Source organism: Pseudonaja textilis, chromosome 3 (assembly GCF_049901715.1).
Source record: "Pseudonaja textilis isolate UNSWEBS1 chromosome 3, rPseTex1.2, whole genome shotgun sequence".
NCBI classification, from domain to species: domain Eukaryota; kingdom Metazoa; phylum Chordata; class Lepidosauria; order Squamata; family Elapidae; genus Pseudonaja; species Pseudonaja textilis.
In genome coordinates, this window is record NC_141992.1 from 159,732,287 (window position 1) to 159,745,920 (window position 13,634).

Sequence of the window (13,634 nt, forward strand, 5' to 3'; positions counted from 1 at the left end):
CTGTCTTCCCAAGACTCCCCTGAGCCTTCTCTGCTTTCTAAAAATATACCAGCATTTCCCACCAGTCTTCAAACATGATAGTTATAAGATGTTGGTCTTTTTTTTTTCCAAAAGAAAAAAAGAAAAAAGGGACATATCTTTTTCCATAGTTTCTGTATTGAAAGCCAGAATGCTCTGAATTCTGCTCTGAATATTGGATGGAATATTCATGCCCATAGTGATTTAATTAAGGGTGCAGTGCTATACCTAATTACTAGGAGCAAGGCACACTAAATGTAGTACAGCTTACTTTGAGTAGATATGTAAAGAATTATATTATACTATAATTGACACAATCAACTGCAGCTCTCTTGAAAAGAATGTAGAAAAACTGAAGGCGAAGGCAAACAATAGAAGCATGTTTTAAATTGCTGCCTAAAACATTCCTGGGAATGCTAATTTTTATAGCTTTTGGTAGGATTAGAAAAAAAAATCCACCTTTCTTTCTTGCCTCTCTCTCTTTTTCCTTAAATGCATGTTAAAACCACATGAATACCATGTCTCTGTAGACATGGTTTGTAATCCCAGAAATTATAAACTGCTGTTTGCATGAATTACTTCTGCTCCTTGATGCCCACCCTCCTTGCAACAATAATAGCTGAACTGTTGTTACATTTGGCACAACCAAGAATACTGTGGAAATGCTTCTCCAAAAGGAAGTGTTTCTACCGCTGATTCTCTTTCAAGAGTTATTTTCCCATGTCATTTCTGGAAATGTTTCAGGAAACCACATTCCCTTTCTTCTCCCCATCCAGCAGTCTGAGCTTTTCCCCTTTTGGAGTAAAAGTCAGATGCCTTCAACAGAAAGAAGTAATGGGAACAAAAAACTAAGCTGAAGAGCAAAAAAAAAAAAAATCTTTTAGCACTTTTAAAACTTCATTATAAACTGTATTTAAAAGCATATATATTTAATACTAATGCATTTAGCTTTACTATTTAGCTCTAACAGTATTTAAACATTTCATAGTCAAAGCAAATGTTCCACTTTGAACAATAAATATCCATTGATTTAGTTTGAATCTTTTGGTATTTCTTGCACAATTCTGTGATAGTAATGAAAGAGTGTGTTGTAGTGGGTTATAGGATTTGGAGCTGCCAATTATATCCTCTCCTGGGACCTATAGTTGTGTGTGGCTGGTATTTGTCACCATTGGAAACATTATAGGCTTTATGTTGCTTCGGTCAACAAGGGGTTACATATGACTATTTTTTACCACTTGTATTTTTTACTTGGGGATGGGAGAAAGTCATTTGGCTTACTTCTTTCTGGATTTGGCAGCACATGGTGGTGATTTTCATTATTATGCATGATCATTCATGAATTAGTTCTGGGTGAAATGAACTCTGGTCATTTGCTGCCAGCTCTATGGTTCCCTTGCTGCTCTGAGGATGGAACTCGTTATCAGTCATTTGTTGGTGCTCTGCCCTACAATTGTCCTTCACATCTGTTACCTGTCAGCGACATGCAGGTTTCAGAAGTAGCATTTTAAAAGCAGTGCACCTGATAGGTTACAGGCAAGGCTGAACATCATTCTAAGCACCAGCTTACATTTCCTTAATTCTTCTCCACTCCCTGTTATGGAGAGATTAAAAATTCCATTTTTCTCATGAATATAAATACTTTCAAAAATAGGAAATAAGCTGTATTTCTACATGTTGTCTTTTGATATATGTCTTATTAGTGTCATGGTGATTTTTACATGCATCTTTTTTTCAACCTACATCTTTAGACACTGAAATGTCTAAAGAAATGCATTATTATAAATTAATAAATTATTCGGTTTAAATAGCAGCATAGGTTATGATTACCAACAGCATAGGTTATGATTACCAACAATCTTCAATTGTCTTTTGAACTTTATGAACTGGGAGGAAGAAAGAACAAAAGTGAAAAGAACAGGTGAAGATGAGATTTGTGTAAAGCCATACCTATTCTTTTGGTCCCCAGTATAGTCAGCCAAATAGAATTAAGTCATTCAATATGAAACAACATGCATCTATAGGATATCTAAATTGGCTTTGTTGGATTGTGCCCACTGAGCCTAGGATTTTGCCAATAAATGAATGTACTGATTTCTCCCCCTGTGACCTGATTAAAATGATTACACAGCATTTCCTTTTAATATGCTTCATGTGAACAAAGAGATATATGCAGACTCTGTTGTCAGATGTTCCACGTTAAACAAAACCATGCATCTTAAGAACACAGGATTAATTTATGAAAGGTGCAGGTCTCTGGCTCCAATCAAGAATTCCTATCTCAAAATTCACTATTTTTTTTTTTTTTGAAAGAATGCACTGACTGAAAGAAGATACTAGTTGAAAGCAAGCAAACCTTGGCCACAACACACTGGGAATCTTACTAGCATTAGTCCCAATTAAAGGAAAGTCATGCTTCTCTTGAATGAATTGCCATGCACTTCAGGACCCAACAAAGAGGTAGTATATTAATTGATACTCAGAAGAATAGATTCCAGATCCATTGTGCCACTGAAATCTTTCATCTAATCTTTTAATTTGCCACTCTAAAGATAAAAAAATCCAAAATTTGAGATTCATCAAAGCAGCTGTGAATATCAGCCAATAAAGCAGATATTTCAGATTCACATATGAAATTGTATTTTTCTTCTTATAATACAGTCTCCAGGATTTTGGTGATCTGAGGTCCTCAGAGGGCTCTTCTTTCTAAGTCAGACCACCACCACGGCTACAGGCCAAGAGTTCCCATATTTTTGCCAGACCTTTGCTTCTCCAAAATCTTTGGACTAGAATACACCTTGCCCTAGCTGTTCCATAAGTTTTCTGTAAGATTTTTCCAGAACCCCTTTAGGAACAATTTTTCCTTTGAGCCGCTTCAATAATACCTTTACCTTTTTATAGCCAACTTTTTTGAAGTACTCTTTCAGGAAAAAGACAGGATATAGATCAAACAAAATAAAACATATATAAATTTCCTTGCCTTCTTAATCTTTTCCTGATCATTTTTCCTAGGCTCTTGTCACACTCTAATTTTTCATTTTTTCCCTTCTTTACTTCTTTCTTTTGCCACAAGATTTTCCTGATGCTATATGCTAGCTATAGGTCAGCAGATTTGGGTTTTGATATGAACAGCAAGACTGAATATTTCTGTTCATAGTGTATTTATTCTTCATTCAAAAACTTCAGGATTTAACTTCAAGATCCATACTTCTTTCTTTGACCAATGAGTGGAAAATAAAAATGGGTATGAAATGAACATCATAGCAGCTCTCTATATAAAGGCATATAGGTGACAGTCAGTTTTTAAAGCATCGAAATAATAACTTTTGTTTAATTCTGTATTTCTTAATAAAATGTTTGGGCTATATCTCTTCTAGAGCATATTATTCTCATGTAGATCTTAATTCAATTTTTATTTAAGAGGAGACTGTATTAGGTAGCAAGGCCAGGAATAACCCAGGAGATTTTTTTGCCTGTCAGCAGACAGCTCTGTGCTTTGTCTGCCATTGGTCTGACTCAGAATAAGGTAGTTTCATTTGTTCCATTCCTTTTATGTAGATAGATTACATCTGTTTCCTAGGTACATCTTCCCATAAGGTTGGCTTTACTCATTTGTATTACAACAAATGCTGAATATAATCTCCTCCTTAAAAACACAATGCTTTGACTTCTTTGCATCAGAGGAACAGCTAAGCTGCATAACATATTTTTATTTTTTAAAAGTATTTGAAAATTTGAATAGATCTGAGCTGCTTCTCCTTCTTTCTCTGCAGAAGTATTAATCAAACTTTTGATCTTCAAATATATAAAAAACCTGCATGAAATTCAAGGGTTCCCATGAGTAAAAGCAAGAGCAGGCTATATGAATAATTCAACAATAAATTTAAAAACCCACATTTTTCTTGTAATAAAATATAAAGAATTTAATAAAATCAATTAAGAAATCTATTGCAATGTAATTTTAATAACAGCTTTCAAGGTAACATGATGCTACTTTGTCACTTTTGGGAAATAGAAATGCTTGAATTTTGGCCACCAAGATGTAACCTTGGATGAAATTCTACTGGTAAGCATCCTCTTAGTAAGTGAAATGGGAAGGCAACATATTTCCCAATAATTGGATCATGTTTTTACTAAGTTTCCTATATAATCAAAGTGTTAATCTGGATATATTTTGTATTAAATTGTTTTGCCTATTCTGGATCCTATAATATTCTCAAAACCTTGCCAGTAAACAGCCATGAACAGTAGGGTAAAGAAATATAAATAACGTTAATAAACTTCTATATATGTACAAGTGAAGGAACTATAGAATGTATAAATGCTTATAGAATACAGTGTGTTAAATATTTTTATTCAGGATTTTAATGATTGTTTCAATGCATGAAATTAATTTTATATAAGATAACCAAGTATGATTTAGTGAACACTTTTCCATACAATCTTGTGAAACAAAATTGAATTTAAGAATTATGATAGTATGCCTTTATTAAAGTACTACTAATTTCATTGAGAAAAAAAAACCATACAGTAATATAGGGAAACACTGTCTATGCAAATTGGAAAAGCACCTCAGATCGATTTATTCAAAATCTGGATCTATTTGTTAGCAGGGAAGTAGGACAGGTGGAGGAGGGTGGATCACAAATTTATTATATTTTGCTTAGATTAAGCTACAGAATTGCTTGTGTAATAGTGATGGTTCCTGCTTGCTTTTACAGAAGTAGGAAGATTAAGCAAGACCATCATGACTATACTTCATTTTCTCTTTAGTTACTTTTCTAGGGACATAAAAGATCCAGAATTAAAATTAATTTTTTGTCTTTCTTTAAGTTTATTGGAACTATCATGAGGTCATGGCAGCTAGCTCCAGGTTGATAACGTATGGCTAAGATATTCTCAACATGTTTTGGAGTGTGCCTATGGTTAACTAGCTTTCCTCGGTGGCTCAGTTCTCTATATAAAACAGAATGAATAGCACCAGGGTGCTTTGATTTAGTCAGTGATGTAGATTTAAGAGCATTTCTTAATGTTTTACAGAGCAGATTGCAGCTATAGATAGCTTTTAAAGGAAGAAGTCTGTCAAAGACAATGGATTCATATTGTCATTGCAGGAGGTCACTTTGTTGGTTAGCCTCCCTCTGTGCTGAAGAAATTCCTTTACAGATTCTCTCAACTGTGTTCTCATGATATATTGGGACTCAGTGTGAGGGGTCATGGTATTTACAAGATCTCCTGTGTTTTCAGAGAGAGAGAGAGAGAGAGAAAGAGAAAGAGAGGTGACCAGAAAATAGATTTTTAGCCCTCAGGCTGGAAAAAAAGGTGTGTGTATGTTAGAGAGCAGGCAGGGAGGGGCGTTAGCGAGTGCAAAAGAGAGATATTGGCTTGGAGAATGCAGTCCAGAAGGCATATCTAATTGATTGAGAGGGCTTTCATGGTTCTATGTAAACAGTGTTTTGCACAGTGTAATTCTTTCCTTAATTAAGCATCCTGAGGATTGAGTTAATCAACAAACAAGTGCACACAGTCATCACATTTGAGCAGTCAAAAAACAAAACAAAACAAAATGCTGTATCTGTCAAGACTTACTCAAAAGGAAAAGTCTGTGATTGGCAGGCTTGTCAAAATAAAGGGTTTAAAGCTAGTTTCCAAAGATCTCATTGTATTGTAAAGAATTAATGGCCTGATTTTCTGAAGCATTTAAGCTAGTAAAACAAGTATAAAATAACAATTGAATAAGATAATATGAAAAGTGAGATAGGTTGCCAAATACCTAGGAAACGAGTTCAAAGACTATGGCTAAGGAGCATCAGATGTAAATATACAGGAAAGAGTCACCAAAGCAGAAAGCTCAATGTTCCTATTTCCAAAATTGGTTTTACATTCCCATTCCTCATCCTCATGCCCCTTTCTTGACCATGCATTAAATTTTTTAATGATGAAATTGCAATTGTGTCATCTGAAATATGAAGGATGATCATCTTAATGGAAAGGATTTGGTCCTGTTTATACCCCTGCTTTTCTTCAAGGACTTCGTATTGTATACTGTACATATTATTTACAAACTCATTTAATGGTCACAATAACTTTATGAGATCGATTAGGGTTAGAGAAAATGACAATCCCAAAGAGCTAAATAAATTACTCACAGTTTTAAATCTGGTCTCCATAATCATTTTCCAGGACCATTAATATTCATTCATTATTATTTATGACTATCCTGATGATATTCTAACTATTGGTCATTTAAATCACCATTGATTATGCATGTGAATTATGTATACATTAAAAAGGATCAACAGTATAAATGTTGATATAGTGACAATAATTCTAATAATCTATAAATACTAAACTCTAGTTCAGATTGCACTGCCCAGTGCAGACTCAGAACCTGTTGTATAATCCACAATTCTGATGAATAGCCAGTCTACTGAAAATTATCAATAAAAATGCCTTGGCTCCACTTAATTAAAAATCATTATACTTCTTCCTTTTCATATTTCTATCCCAAAGGTATTTTTCAAGAGGCAACTGGACTTTCTTGGTTTTCTTTGAAGAAAGACCAGTCAACTCTTGAAAAAGCAAATTTGGGACAACCATGATCTAAGTGACTGAGAATCTCCATAGACATTTCAAATTTCTACTTGTAATTTGTGTGATGAACTTTAAAGTTCAAACATTTTACTTAAACTACTAGTTGATTTTATGTTTTTGTTTTTGCCAGGAAGCAGATTCTCAGTCTTGATACATTGACAGAATAATTTATTTTTACAAAGAACCAATCTTATTTGAAAAATTATCACTCACAGATAAAGAAAGGCAAGTCAGCAAATGTAAAACTACTGGCACATCTTCAACAGCTTTTAATATTTTAAACTTTTTTTTTTTCTAAAGAGCAGAGCAGAATCAACTAGATCAGGAGTGTCAAACTTGCGCTGACATGTGATGTATGACTTTTTTCCCTTTGCTAAACTTGGCGCGGACACATACAGCCTATGAGTTTGACAGCCCTGAACTAGATGTTTTATAAATTTGCTATATTACTTGATATTGTTGATGCACATTTTATGTCATTTAATAGCAATGTGTATCTTTGGACTCTAAGCAAGTATTGTCAATGATTTGATTTCTACAGTATTTTCTAATTTAGTGACAATCAGTTACTGATACTAGATTTAATATTGGTAAATAAGGTGATACAAGTATAGACAGTTGATTTACAACCATTCCTTTAGTGTACGTTCAAAGTTACAATGGCACTTAAAAAAAAATTATGACTGGTTTTCACACTTACAACCATTACAGTATCCCCCATGGTCACATGATCAAAATTTGGATGCTTGGCAACTGATTCATATTTATGATGGTTGCAGTATGCCAGGGTCATGTGATCATCATTTGTGATCTCTGACAAGGAAACTCAATGAGGAAGCTGGGCAACAACCATATTACTAACTTAATCATTACAGTGATTGACTTAACAGCTGTGGGTCCTAAATGGGGAAAACTCACTTAATAACTGCCTTGCTTAGCAATGAAAAATTTGGGCTCAACTGTGGTCATTAAATCAAGGACTATCTGTGCAGTCACTGTTCTATCGTCAGAACAAAAGCAAACTCGAGACCGGAGTTGAATTCAACTCTTTATTAACTGTCAGTAACTTCAACTAAAGTCGAGCCACGGCAGCCCTTTTTATAGCGGCTGCTTACAGCTCGCAACCAATGGCATTTATTTAAACTTCCTGCCACTTAGGCGCCAATCGGAACTGATGTTATCTACCAATCGCTAAGCGATGGTATCTGTCCAATAGGAATGCAGTATTACGAGTATGTAAACAAGTACACTACAGTCACCTTCAAATATACCTTAATACATAGAGTATGAGTATACCAAACTTTTCATTTGTATTTACCATTTGTCTCTTGGAGGCTCTGTATCTGGCTCTTTTTAAATTCTTCCATGCATTTTCAAATGCATTCCCCAGTATGCCATACATACATGCATACACACACACACACACACACACACACACACACACACACATTCAGAATTCAGGTCTGAGCTGAATTTAAAAAAAATATTCTAGATGTTGAAGATTATTTTTGAAAAGACATGGATAACTTCTCCATTGAAGCCCCTTTTGTTTGTGAAGTGTTGCACTAACATCAGTTTTTCCCAATGAAATCTCTACTCAGTAGCTCTACTCAGACAACAATATAATGTAAAATACCGTGTTTAGAAAATGAATATGCAGCATAAAAACAAATGCCATCTTACTGAAAGAAAAGTACGAGATCCAAGACAGGATACCTTTCTCTAGTGACCAATAAACTCTAATTGCAGGATCTAACTGCTGCCTTCCTTTTTAAACTACAATTTTCTGTCTCAGAAAACATGCAGGCATGAAATGTTATTTTCTCATTTTGATTACTTAGGAGCAAAGAGAGAGAAATCAATTATGCTCTGTATTTTGGGAGAAGCAGAAACTAGATTATTCCTGTTCTTTTCCACTGCCTTTTTGGTACCCTTTTTCATTCTCTAATATTGATTTGGCTTAATTACTAAATTAAAAATGTAATTTAAGAGAAGGGGAAACATATTGCATAATTGTTTGCCTGGAGAACAATCGTATTCACTAGATTTAATTTTAAATAAATTTAAAGATAGATGAAGTCAAATTAAATTGGGCATTGTTCTGGCAACTTCAAGTTTTGGATTGTGGCTTCCATGAAGCTACTCCAAGGTCAAATATTGCTGTTGATCTCTCTCTCTCTCTTCCTCTCTCATACAGAAAGAAGAGGGAGGAAGGGAGAGGGAGAAGGAAAGAGGGAGGGGGGAGAGAGGGAGTGGGGAGAGAGAAGAGAAAGAGGGTGGGAGGGGGAGAGATATATTGTATAACCATACCTTACTTTAACCAGGGAGCTTAGTATAGCCAGTTTCCAGTAAGACTGCAGCTCATAATAAGTAATGCATCTTTTCTTATCAGTTCCCTATAAATAAGAACTTGTAGGACCATAGCTTTGAGACACATTATGTTTTGGAAACATATGGAAGCATGTTTGCCTGAAAGATATGTAATAAAACAGTAGATTTTTGAGGGGAAATAGCATCAGGTTGATAGAGAAGATTGTGAGTGAAATGATGGTAACACTGATGGGATATTGTGTAAATTTACATCTGTTTCTCAACTGGGTTAAAGTCATAAGATTTCCTAAAGAGAGTGACATGAAGCAATTCACAACCCAAGAGTATTTCTAGGTTCATCACTTAACACGGCATTTTTCTCAACATTTCTTATTTACTGTAGTTCACACACTTTTGGCCATCTCTTAGATTTTTAAATACTGTATTGTACATGTAGCATCATAGCATCGCCAGTTCTCAAGAACATTTGCCTTATTTCTTAAAAGTTATCAACTTTAAGCTTTTTTTAGTCCCCACTATCTACTATTTCTAATTTGAATTAAAAAAAAATGAAGGAATTTTCTGTCTATGTAGCTAGAATGGTAAAGAAAATAATTTTAAAATTTCAATAAGCCAATAAGCAAGATGTTAACTTATTATTTAGGTTAGCAATATTTATTGCCAATTCAGTCCTGATCAATTCTAGGTATGGCATAACAAAGTCCAGCATTTTTTTTAAATAGATATAACTATCAACACAAAAAAGCACAACAAAAAAAGATATTTCAAAAGTGCCATTCACTTAACCTGCTGGAGCAGTGCTGATTTAACCAGTGGTGGGCTTCAAATAATTTAACAACTGGTTCTCTGCCTGGTTGCTGGGTGGGTGTGACCATGGTGGACATGGCTTAGTTGGCCTCCTGCACCATCCCGGGAGCGAAAATGAGTGGTGGAGCGCCAGTTTTCAACCTCCCTGGACTCCTTAGGCTCTCTGGAGGTTGGAAATAGGCCTGTATTTGCCCTCCACGGGCCTTTGGGAGGCCCGTTTTCCACCTCCAATGGCTCCACACAACCCCTGCACTTACCTGGGATCCAAAATGTGCCACATTGGGACTCCTGGAAGAGGTGGGGTAGGGTGGGGCAGGGCCAGCCATCATCGGAACTACTGGTTCGCTGAACAGGACGTAAAATTAACATCCAATTCCCTGAACCAGCACAGACCAGCTGAAGCCCACCCCTGGCTTTAGCTTATTTTTGAGTAATAGGATTGTAGAGTGAGGGGTCACTCAGACACTCAAGGGCAAGTGTGGGTTACTACAATGAAGGTCTGTTACTGGTTAAATGAGAAAAGGGAATTGCAGGTGGCCTTCTTCAAATGATTAAATTGGTCAGGCTGACTTGATTTTGTCAAAACATTGCCTTATTATCATTTAAAGGTGATAACCAGTGCAATGTCTCTTTTCTGTATCGTTTCTTTTCCATCTACCATTATTAAGGACCATTTTGCATCTATATTAAAAGTGGTATTTAATAAAATTATGCTACATAATTTTACTTAGTACCATTTTAATCAGCACAGATTAGTGATCCATATAGTAAGGATTTAACTGTACTTTATTGAAAAAATTGTTCTGAATGTACCACTATTCAGTTTTATTATATGATTCTCATATTGTAGTATTACTATATAGTAAGAAAAACAACATTTATTACTCTCAATGATGGTGTAATTTTGTACATGTATACAGTTACATTATAGGTGAATTGTTCCTAATTGTAGATTACATTAGAGGCCTTTTTCAGCTCTACAAATGAGGAAAGGAGGAATAGAGAGCAGAATTGCATACAAAATGAAATATTTTTGTTATGCTATCTTGTATTCCTAGCATAAAGATAATTCAGTCACTACTCAGACTGAAAACACATGCAAAGTGCTGCAAAATGCTGTAATATGATGCATTTTATCAATTCAGTCTACAGTTGGGAACTGCTATATAAATATCCACTTGTAAGAAAGTTTGAAACTGTGATTGTAAATAGAAAAGTAACACATTAAAGAGAAAGATTTTTCCCCAGTCTTGTCTTATTTGGTTTTCAACTTGGAAAATCATCTTAAACGTAAGCCAATAATCAGAATTATAATTCATTCCCTTCATTCTGAAATCATATAGACCAGTTCTCAACCTTTTCATACTAACCATGGTGAACATGGACCCCCTTTAAACACACCTTTTGTGGCCACAGACCACCAAGACTTAACTCAAGATGTTAATACTAATATTTCAAGCCTTCGCAGTCCCCCTGTGATGACATTGTGGCCTCTCCAGGGGTCCATGGCCCACAGGAGACTATTTAACTACCATGCCGTTGTGGCTAATTTGCATAAATATTACTCATGTGGATGGTGTCAACCTTAGCCTTCTCCCAGCCCAATGAAAGTTTGAAAAGAAATTAAGTGAAGAACTTTGGGACTTTGCCTGTTTAACAGCAGAATGGTGCTATGAAAACTAAACTGAAACGGGCAAAATTTGGTGTGAAGGGAAAAGCTGCAAAAAAAAAAAGACTGAGTTTGAAAATGTGACAGATCAGTAAAGATTGGGGAGAAAAAATATTCCAGAAAAAAAAAATCCTCAATTCATCTCAGAAAATAGATTACTGATTATTTAGCTCTGAACCTGCTGTAATCTTTGGGCTACACAGGATTGTGACTGAAAGTGAAGCAAATACAGCCTTCCTGGAGTTGTCCAGTCCATGCATACATACATACATACATACAAAGAGATATAAATGAAACATGAGGGGAGAGTAGAAACATACCACATGTTTCTTCACTACACAAAACAAAATACAGATGTCTGTTATGGCCGCTGAAAGTAAATGAGGTGGAAAGATTTCTAGAAACCATACCATGCACATTTCCCCTACCTTTTAAACATTTATGGAAGGAACTCACATGATAGAAGCCTACATATATGTACAAATTTAAGCATTTAAGGGGATCACTATGCTGGAATAATTTTTGACAGCTAGTTTTCTTTTCTGCAGGACATTATTTTTTAATGGAACAAGATTCTCTCAAGGAGGATATCCGAATTGTTGGATGACCTGAAAGGCCTGGCTGGGGATAGATCATGCTGGAAGAAATGTCAACCCTCTGAGATAGGCCAGGTCAGAAAACAAAACCCATAAGAAATACTAGAACTCTATTTATGTAAGTTTAGTTCGTTTATGTATTAACAGAATCTTGAAAGCCTGACAGTCTTTCGCTTTCTTTCCATTTTATATCAAAGAAGGTCATGGCGAGGCAATGTTAAGTTTCATTCTCACACTTTATTTTCCTGGACTGAGCTCATGTTTTGCTAAATATGTTCACCTATCTTCTCCAAGGTATTTTTTAAAAAATATACCTCATTAAATTTCTACAAAAGATAAAATACATCAATCCTTGACTTACGACTACAATTCAGCTTTGCCCCATTTTACAACCTTTCTTGTCACAGTTGCTAATTGAATCACTGCAGTTAACTTAGTAACATGGTTGTTAAGTAAATCTGGCTTCTCCATTGACTCTGCTTGTCAGAAGGTTGCAAAAGGTGATCACATGATTCCTGGACATTGCAACCATTATAAATATGAGTCAATTGCCAAGCATCTGAATTTTGATCATGTGGCCATGGGGATGCTACAATGGTCGTAAGTTACTATTTCAATGCTACTGTAACTTTGACCGGTCACTAAATGAACTATCGTAAGCAGACTACTATAAGAAAAAAAGCAAGAAAAAAAAAGAAAGAATATTTGTAGTCCAGGGTTAAAATGAAGAGTCCTTGGTGATTTCTGAGCTTGGTTGTTTTCTTGCAGACATCTCAATGCCCCAAACTAATATAATACCATTATGTTAGCAAGGAATGGGGTTTGCTCTCAGTTTATATTCTCACTTTAATTATTAATTGTACTAAATGTGTGCCTCTACAGGACCTATAGACAGCCCTCATTTACAAGGGCCACAAAGCATTCCTTTTACTTTTAATGTGTAAAACGTTTCCAAGCAAGTTTGCAAACGTTATTAAGGAGCTCCGCATCCCTTCATTTTCTGCACTGGTTCTCTTGGCCCTCTCCCCGCTTCCGATCTTTCTCTTACTGGCTCTTTCCCATTCCCTCCTCCTTCACCAGTTAGCAGCACAAATTTCTGTTTGTGCCAGTGGGGTGGCCTGGCGAGACCGCAATTGCTCTACTTCACAGATTGACGAGCCCTCAGATGCCGATTTACTGTACATGGCAGCCACTCTGGAGCCGAGGCACATCTGGAGTGGAGTAAACTTACCGAGAAACAGGGGCCAGCTTTAACTGGAGCCAGTGGAACTGAGAGCAGCCGATGAAAAGCAGCTTTCCCGTCTTCTCCTTCCCCTCATCCCCGGGTAGATTTCCTAATGTAAACAGAGCTGAAAGGGAGGGGTGGGGGAGAGAACACAGTAACTCTTTGCAGAATGTTTGTTGTTTAATGTTCTTTATCTACTTGAGGTCAGAATAGAGCCTTAGAAAAACAGAAGCACTGCTTTTCATCTAAATAACTAAAACCCTGCACATTACTGTAGATTTTTCTTTTAAAATATCAAATAAACTGGAAAAGAATGACACTTTAGTGTTTATTTGTACTCTTTTATTATTATTTAGTGTCTAATTTCATTATCTTCTGGAGCTAAATTAGAAAC

General features: G+C 35.6%; 1 long non-coding RNA gene across 1 annotated transcript in view; it reads right to left on the reverse strand.

Annotated features, from left to right (window-relative positions):
- Positions 1-13,347, reverse strand: part of LOC148126380 (uncharacterized) — a 29,633-nt gene extending 16,286 nt beyond the window's left edge. The window contains exon 1 of the long non-coding RNA XR_015743196.1: positions 13,247-13,347. This is a non-coding gene — a long non-coding RNA (uncharacterized LOC148126380). The remainder of the gene's footprint in view (positions 1-13,246) is intronic.
- Between the last annotated feature and the right edge of the window lie 287 nt (positions 13,348-13,634).